Source organism: Triticum aestivum, chromosome 5A (genome assembly GCF_018294505.1).
Source record: "Triticum aestivum cultivar Chinese Spring chromosome 5A, IWGSC CS RefSeq v2.1, whole genome shotgun sequence".
Classification (NCBI taxonomy): domain Eukaryota; kingdom Viridiplantae; phylum Streptophyta; class Magnoliopsida; order Poales; family Poaceae; genus Triticum; species Triticum aestivum.
Window position 1 is genome coordinate 466723462 of NC_057806.1, and position 8673 is coordinate 466732134.

The 8673-nt window shown below is 44.3% G+C and overlaps 1 long non-coding RNA gene across 1 annotated transcript; it reads right to left on the reverse strand.

Moving 5' to 3' along the window:
* Positions 1 to 1893: 1893 nt before the first annotated feature.
* Positions 1894 to 3932, reverse strand: LOC123107190 (uncharacterized). Its single transcript, XR_006451605.1, has 3 exons — positions 3661 to 3932; positions 2504 to 2584; positions 1894 to 2432 (listed from the first exon to the last, which is right to left on the reverse strand). It is a non-coding gene; the product is annotated as an uncharacterized lncRNA (long non-coding RNA).
* Positions 3933 to 8673: the final 4741 nt, after the last annotated feature.

The following is an 8673-nucleotide window of genomic DNA, read 5'->3' on the forward strand; positions in this document are numbered from 1 at the left end:
AAAATTACTCTTCAGAATAAATTATAGTTCTCACTGCAAGTCATAGAGCCAAAATGTATATATTTCTACATTCAATATCATGGTGAGAAATTATTACCTTTTGAACAACGGACACATGACCAATGATCCCCTGCCAACAACAAAACCTTGAGCAACCCGTACAGACCAACCTTTGTAAAGTGTCAAGGATCGGCTTCTATGTGAAGTATCATTCAATATTTTTGTGAATATGTGGAGGGAATACAAACATGCAGAGTATAGTAGGATAGTCAACTCGTTTGCAGAACACGTGCAAAGCAAGTGTAGTAGTATGTGGCTGTAAAAAATTCAGAGAACTCACCCGAAAAAAAAATCAGAGAAAGGGACTCAAGCTATATGCGAGAAAATTATATCTTACCTACATTTTGCCGTTGCTTCTGGCAGGTAGTAAAATGAAATGGTATTTTTGATGAATTCCTGAGAAGATAATTTACATATATGTAGGATTTACCAATGATGATAAAGTAATAATGAATTGTATTGTTATATTTCTAGGAACTGTTTTGTAGATCTATTCTCACACTACTAATTAAACAAAACATGTATCCACAAAAACATGTGAATATTCCTGTTCCATTGTATATTTACAAATTTATTATCCTAGATCCCAGACTTATTCTTTTTAAATAATTAGGTAACATAGGCAACTTTGAGCTTGCCAAATTCATGGTCAACTTTGAGCGAATCAAAATCATGTGTGCTTGCCAAATTGACTATCTAAAACCCAATGACACTAATATATCATGATACTGTGTGGAATCCAAATTTGCGCTTAGTTACAAAATAAAGAGACCACATTCAAAAGTTTCCAAAAAATGTATATGTGAGCTCCGGAACTTCAAAACTTTAGTAAGAAATATTCTTGTTTGTATCTTAAGAAACGGACAAATGAGTACATCTTTTACAGTGTATTATTTCATATATTTACGTCACACATTCGGTTTTTGTGTAACATGCAAATAATAATAGTCCGCAGTCAAACAGTAGTATCAATATTTACGTGTAAGGCAAAATTAGGATTTCGTCAAACTTAAAGGGGTGTTTGATTTATATCTTTTGTTGTCATTTTTGTCAACTTGAAGGTTGGAAGCAATATATTTGCACTCCATATGGTTCAGAATATTTCAATATAATGAAGAAAAAAATCATAAACATATATGTAGATAAGTTTTTTTATCAAAAAATATGTGCTCGGTGTGCTTCCACTACATCAACAACACCATGCCATATTTAGCATATGCCTTATTAAATTGTAAAAATGGAAAAAGTCTTATCAGGCCTAACATAATTATATGCACTATAAACTTTTCACACACACACACACACACACACACACACACACACACACACACACACACACACACACACACACACACACACACATATATATATATATATATATATATATGTTTTTATTTATAATAAAAGATCAAAGTACAGCCACAATCTCATGGCCTGTTCAAAATATTTTCTGCTGAATATACTCTTGAACAGACAAAGGGGGCAAAAAGTTCCTTATACTTTTAAAGACGTAGAACTTATGCAACACAACAATTTATCACTTGTTCAATCAAAAGAGAGGTATTGCAGATTGATCTAAAATAGTTGTTCATGAGCTCAAATACAAATTTGAATGTTGCTAATGTATAAAATTACAGATATATATTCTTACTTCTAATTTCTCTTATATTTTCAATAGAAAATTACACCAACTATTTAGCATGTATATGTAGCAATCAGCTAGCTACAAAATAATGATCACAATATACTGCAAATATAGAACGCAAGACATATTCTTCTTCTAACCAATTATTCATGCCCTCAAATAGTCAATGGGACAGCATGGGAGTAGTGATATGCTGTACGGGGGAGAGATGATATGTTTGTGCTGATGCTCAGGAAGCAGAGATGAAAGCTCTATGATGGGAGGTAAGTAACTCGACTAATCAGCAAATGGAGACGGACTGTGCTCTGTGGTTTGAAGGCTTGCAACCCCGTTATTAGTCATCTGTTGGTAGGATTTGCAGCTTGGTCTTCTATTACCTATTATCGTTAGAAGATAGCAATTGCGCAACACATGAGTTTGAAAATCAGGCAAGAATACCCGGACACCTTGTGCATTTGTGGCCTTTCCTGACATTGCTGAAGCACCTTTTGTAGTGGTTCTAATATGATCGACATTCATATGTAAAACTCACTTTCCCCTTAAAAATCCTTTTATCAATACATGAACCAAATCAATTAGAAAGAGAATGATCTAAAGGATAATGATACCGTCTTTAAAGAAAGAGCAGTCCAACAAAACAGCAGTGGGTGAATTATTTTTGTCTCCGGCAGCCAATGTGCTTGCCACCATATTGTACATCCCAATAAACTCAATCTAGCTCCTCAGCCTGTATAATCCAACAGTGGGACATGAGTTAAAAACAGAGAGAAAAATATAGGAGGAATTTTCTTTCCTTACCTTCACTAATGGCCTGAAGAGGAGCAACGACGTCGAAGAGAGAAAAGGTGGAGGAGGATGCGTTGCCCATAGGACTCGAGCCTGTAGCCAAATTTCAGACCTTATTTAGTAATTATAGTCAGCAAAATTAGCATTATTCAGCTAGAGTACTACTTAAAAGCATATGAACAAATCTCAATGTCATATATACTATTAAAATTGAACCAAACATAATACGTATTTCGTGGATGCAATTGCATGAATACCCTTTCTGATCAAGTTATACAATGTGATGCTTGAGTACGTCCTTTGACATACCTAAATTGGGACTCTAATTTGAAACTGTGCGGCACATATCATGGAACGGACGGAGACAACAAAGGGAATATGTAAATAAAGACATTTGAACTCGAGTACTCCATGAAGCCAGCTTGACTCAACTATATGGACAACCATTTTAAAGTCGGACTACTGATCTTCGAAAGAAGATTATGAACACTATTATCTCAAAAAGAAAGAAACAATCACTTAACTGTGGTATTAGCTGAACAAAGAGTAATAGCTACAGAATATATACTCTTCAATGCAATAGTAGAACAACCTCTCTTCTGATAACAATAGATCCACCGTATCCATCCTTTTTTTCCTAACGTTCAAGTTCTACCATCTTCAGGCTTGCATGAACCTCGATGGTGAGGATCTCTAAACTCACTATGATACGAATGAATACGCAAATTTCATTGATTCAAACATGGTACAGTAACTGACTTTGTTTGTATACTTCATGATCCCACTACAGGCTAAGTTTATGTTATTATTCCCTCTTTAAGAAATCATTCAGGAGCAGTGCTGATAGATGAACATCTACAACACCAAATTTTCTTTGTACACAACCTATCTGCAGTCTGCACAATGTATATATCATCATCTTGTCGAAATTGTCCAAACGCACAATTAACAGAAATTAAGGAATAGGTCTTTTTGTGGGTAATTAAGAATTGTAGGCAACACAAAGTAATACACATGGAAACTTTCAATCGTCCCTTTACCTTTTAGGTTTAGCCACACTGGGCCATATTATGGTTGCAGATTGAACATAACGATGTTCCCTGGGAGGCTTCTGTAATCTAATCAGAGTAGAGAAGAAGTTATATTAATAGATTTAAGACTAATATTACCTTAGAGGAGGGTTTCCATGGAATTGGAGCCAAGCAACAGCAGAGTACGCATCTATGAAAAGACGGCCGGATAGCAGTCTAGACTCTGCAGCGGTGGTACAGGAAGTGGCATCACGTGATTGGGTTTCAACTATTAGCTAGCCGATGCCTTAGGAGAGGCCGGCGTGGGTTTGAGAAGGATGATGGGCATCGGAGACAGCAGGATTGTGGTTTGCCGGGCTGGAGGGGTGGAGGACATGGTGATTGAGGTCGTGAGGGACGACCGATGCGTGGAAAGCTCGCAACCTAGGATTTCGCTAGATTTGTTTCTGGTCTAGTTACATGATTGGTTGACGTACGTGAGAGGCCGTTGAGATGTACTCTTTTTACGTGTGAGATGTACTTTATTTTCAGCCCAACTATAGATAGATATTGACACGGGAGTTCTTTTCTCATCTGTTTTAACGACCAAAAAATCATTATTTGTCTAGGATTTTGTGAGTCGATCTACACCGCAATTACTTGGTCCCACCATATATACAGTTGGTAATTACTAATTAACGTGAGAATTTTTAGGGAGTCTAGGATTATTATAGGTATAGATAGATAGACAAGGGGCTCAACGTGCGCAGACAAGTGGCAATATTTACTCATCTTGAACTGTAAATGGTTTCTTTAAACCCACCTTTTTGCACGACAACTTTTCACCTAAGTTCCTCTCTTTTACAGATGACAATCGTGCTACACCCGTCCAGGATACGGCACAACGGAGACACGGGTGCAGACGTGCAGCAGGGACCCGTTCCAAGGATTCTTTTTAGATTAAGACCCCGCGTCAACCTTTTTTACTGTCTCTTGTTGATACACATCCCTCGGATTCTCAGTACAATTGAGAAGGATGCTGACGTCTTGGCATGTGGCCACGTCAGAACAATGCACGTACCTAGACACTAGGGGCTTCTTACAAAGGGCACTGTTTAGGCTCGGTTTACACCATAAAGACCGAATACCTTAGGGAGTGTTTGGCGTCGCGAGTTTAGCCTTATATGCATCAGCTCCGAATCATGTCTTGGGTCAAATGTTGGGTTTGCCCGGCTCCTGTGTTTTGCTGCCTTACGTTTCGCTCTATCGACTAAGGCGGCACCAGGAGAACTACTGCGATTGTGCCCTGGTTCATCCGGACGAGCACCTCAGTAGAGAAAGCCGAAAACTGACTATCATGATATAGCGCGAGACTGGTCAACCACTCGATGACCTATTGGAATCCTAGAATTCCTCCGCCTTAATGAATAGCCGTTTCCCGGCTGGGCATATACGCACCCCAAACTCGGGTGAGTGCGGAGCCATCAGGGGCTATATAGTAGCCCCACTGTCAAACTCCTATGGCTAAGTGAAAGTGTTAAAGCATTATAGACCGGTTGCCTAGTTCGCTGCGCTATCACCTCCTTATTGGGACCAAGACGTTGGATTAAGTGTGAATATGCGTCTTCTGCGAACACCCCCGCATTATATGCGTGGGGGCTGAAGCCGACGACTGCAATCTTTCAGGTTATATACATGTATACATAAAACGGCCGGACAGGAGGCATCACAATACTTTCGAGCAAAAGTATAAATACAGCCGTGCTAAAATTAATAAAACATTGTTTTTACAATGGGAATACATGTCACTCAAACATAATATTCTTCAAGCACTGGGCCTCTATCAAACAAGCACCCTCAAGAACTTCTTCAAAATAGTGCTCGGCAGCCACTCGGCCTATGGCCGAACCCTGCACCGCGACAGTGGTAGCATCCATCTCCGCACAGTATGCTTTGACACGGGTGAGGGAGTCCTGGATTAGGGGGTGTTCAGATAGCCGGACTATACCTTCAGCCGGACTCCTGGACTATGAAGATACGAGATTGAAGACTTCGTCCCGTGTCCGGAAGGGACTTTCCTTGGCGTGGAAGGCAAGCTTGGCGACACGGATATGTAGATCTCGTACCATTGTAACCGACTTTGTGTAACCCTAACCCTCTCCGGTGTCTATATAAACCGGAGGGTTTTAGTCTGTAGGACAACATACACAACAACAATCATACCATAGGCTAGCTTCTAGGGTTTAGCCTCTTCGATCTCGTGGTAGATCTACTCTTGTACTACCCATATCATCAATATTAATCAAGCAGGACGTAGGGTTTTACCTCCATCGAGAGGGCCCGAACCTGGGTAAAACTTCGTGTCCCTTGCCTCCTGTTACCATCCGGCCTAGACGCACAGTTCGGGACCCCCTACCCGAGATCCGCCGGTTTTGACACCGACATTGGTGCTTTCATTGAGAGTTTCTCTGTGTCGTCGCCGTCAGGCTCGATGGCTCCTACGATCATCAATAGCGATGCAGTCCAGGGTGAGACCTTCCTCCCTGGACAGATCTTCGTCTTCGGCGGCTTCGCACTACGGGCCAATTCATTAGGCCATCTGGAGCAGATCGAAAGCTACGCCCCTGGCCGTTAGGTCAGATTTGGAAGTTTAAACTACACGGCTGACATCCGCGGGGACTTGATCTTCGACGGATTCGAGCCACTGCCGAGCGCACCGCACTGTCTCGACGAGCATGATCTAGCTCTGCCGCCGAATAGTGCCCTGGAGGCCGCACCCGCATCGGCTTCGACCCTTAATTCGGAGCCAACTGCGCCGATCGAGGATGGGCGGTTGGACGCCGCCTCGGGGGCTGCGATCCCAACGGCGATTGAGCCGAACACCAGCCCCGCACTCCGCGAGACTCGTGACTCCAAGGAGCCGGACTCCGAACCCTCCGCGCCCCTGCCGATCGAATCCGATTGGGCGCCGATCATGGAGTTCACTGCCGCAGACATCTTTCAGCACTCGCCTTTCGGCAATATTCTGAAGACACTAGAGTCTCTCTCTTTATCAGGAGAGCCCTGGCCGGACTACGGTTAGCAAGGTTGGGGTACGGACGATGAAGAAATTCAAAGCCCACCCACCACCCACTTTGTAGCCACTGTCGATGATTTAACCGACATGCTCAACTTCGACTCCGAAGACATCGACGGTATGGACGCCGATGAAGGAGACGATGAAGAACCAGCGCCTATCAGGCCCTGGAAAGCCACCTCGTCATATGACATATACATGGTGGAGACCCCCAAAGAAGGACATGGCGATGGAACAGCGGAGGATGACCCCTCCAAGAAACTGCCTAAGCGCCGGCGTCAGCAGCGCCCCTCAAAATCCCGCCAAAACAAATACGGTGATTCCAGCACGGGATATAATAATACTCCGGAAAGTGCCGAAGAAAACCCCCTCCAGCAAGATTTAGCACAGGAGGATGGAGAAACCAGCCCTCATGAGAGAGCTGCAGACAGAGAGGTCGAGAACGATAATTATATGCCTCCCTCCGAAGACGAGGCAAGCCTCGACAACGACGAATTCGTCGTGGCAGAGGATCCTGTCGAGCAAGAGCGTTTTCAACGCAGGCTTATGGCCACGACAAGAAGCCTCAAGAAAAAACAGCAACAACTTAGAGCTGATCAAGATTTGCTAGTCGACAGATGGACTGAAGTCCTTGCGGCCGAAGAGCATAAACTCGAACGCCCCCCAAGAGCTACCCAAAGCGCAGGTTGCTACCCCGATTAGAGGAGGAAGCACTTAAACCTACATCACCTGCACTCGATACGGCCGATCGGCCACCTCGTGGCCGCGATAGAGAGGCCTCTCGGCCCTCCACTCAAGCCGCACCCCGTACCAAGGCACGGGAAAATGCGCCGGACTTGCGAGATATGTTGGAGGATAAGGCAAGGCAAACAAGATTGATCTACAGATCGCGTGGGCGCCCCACGACTTGAGACGGTAACCGTCACGCCGGCCACAAATTCGGCAGGGCCGAACACAGTAGACAAAGCTCATTGGAGCTACATCGTGACATAGCCCAGTACAGAGGCGCTGCACACCCACTATGCTTCACAGACGAAGTAATGGATCATCAAATCCCCGAGGGTTTCAAACCCGTAAACATCGAATCATATGATGGCACAACAGATCCTGCGGTATGGATCGAGGATTATCTCCTTCATATCCACATGGCCCGCAGCGATGATTTCCACGCCATCAAATACCTCCCACTCAAGCTTAAAGGACTAGCTCGGCATTGGCTTAACAGCTTGCCAACAGGATCACTCAGTTTTTGGGAGGACCTGGAAGCCGCATTCCTCGACAATTTCCAGGGCACTTATGTGCGACCCCCAGACGCCGATGACCTAAGTCACGTAATTCAGCAGCCAGATGAATCGACCAGGCAATTCTGGACACGGTTCCTAACAAAGAAAAATCAAATAGTCGATTGTCCGGACGCCGAGGCCCTAGCAGCCTTCAAGCACAATATCCATGACGAGTGGCTTGCCCGGCACCTTGGACAGGAAAAGCCGAAGTCTATGGCAGCACTCACGACACTCATGACCCGCTTTTGCGCGGGAGAAGACAGTTGGCTTGCTCGTAGCAACAATATGACCAAGAACTCTAGTAATTCGGATACCAGGGACAGTAGTGGCAGGTCGCGTCGCAACAAGCAGAAGCGCCGCATTAACGGCGACAATGCTGAGGATACGACAGTTAATGCCGGATTCAGAGGCTCTAAATCCGGTCAACGGAAAAAGCCATTCAAAAGGAATCCTAGGGGGCCGTCCAGTTTGGACCGAATACTCAACCTCTTGTGCCAGATACATGGCACCCCCAAAAAGCTGGCCAATCACACCAACAGGGATTGTTGGGTGTTCAAGCAGGCAGGCAAGTTAAATGCCGAAAATGAAGACAAGGGGCTGCATAGCGACGATGACGAGGAGCCCCGGCCGCCGAACAATAGTGGACAGAAGGGTTTTCCCCCACAAGTGCGGACGGTGAACATGATATACGCAACCCACATCCCCAAAAGGGAGCGGAAGCGCGTGTTAAGGGACGTATACGCGGTAGAGCCAGTCGCCCCAAAGTTCAACCCATTGTCCTCCTACCTGATCACCTTTGATCAAAGGGACCAT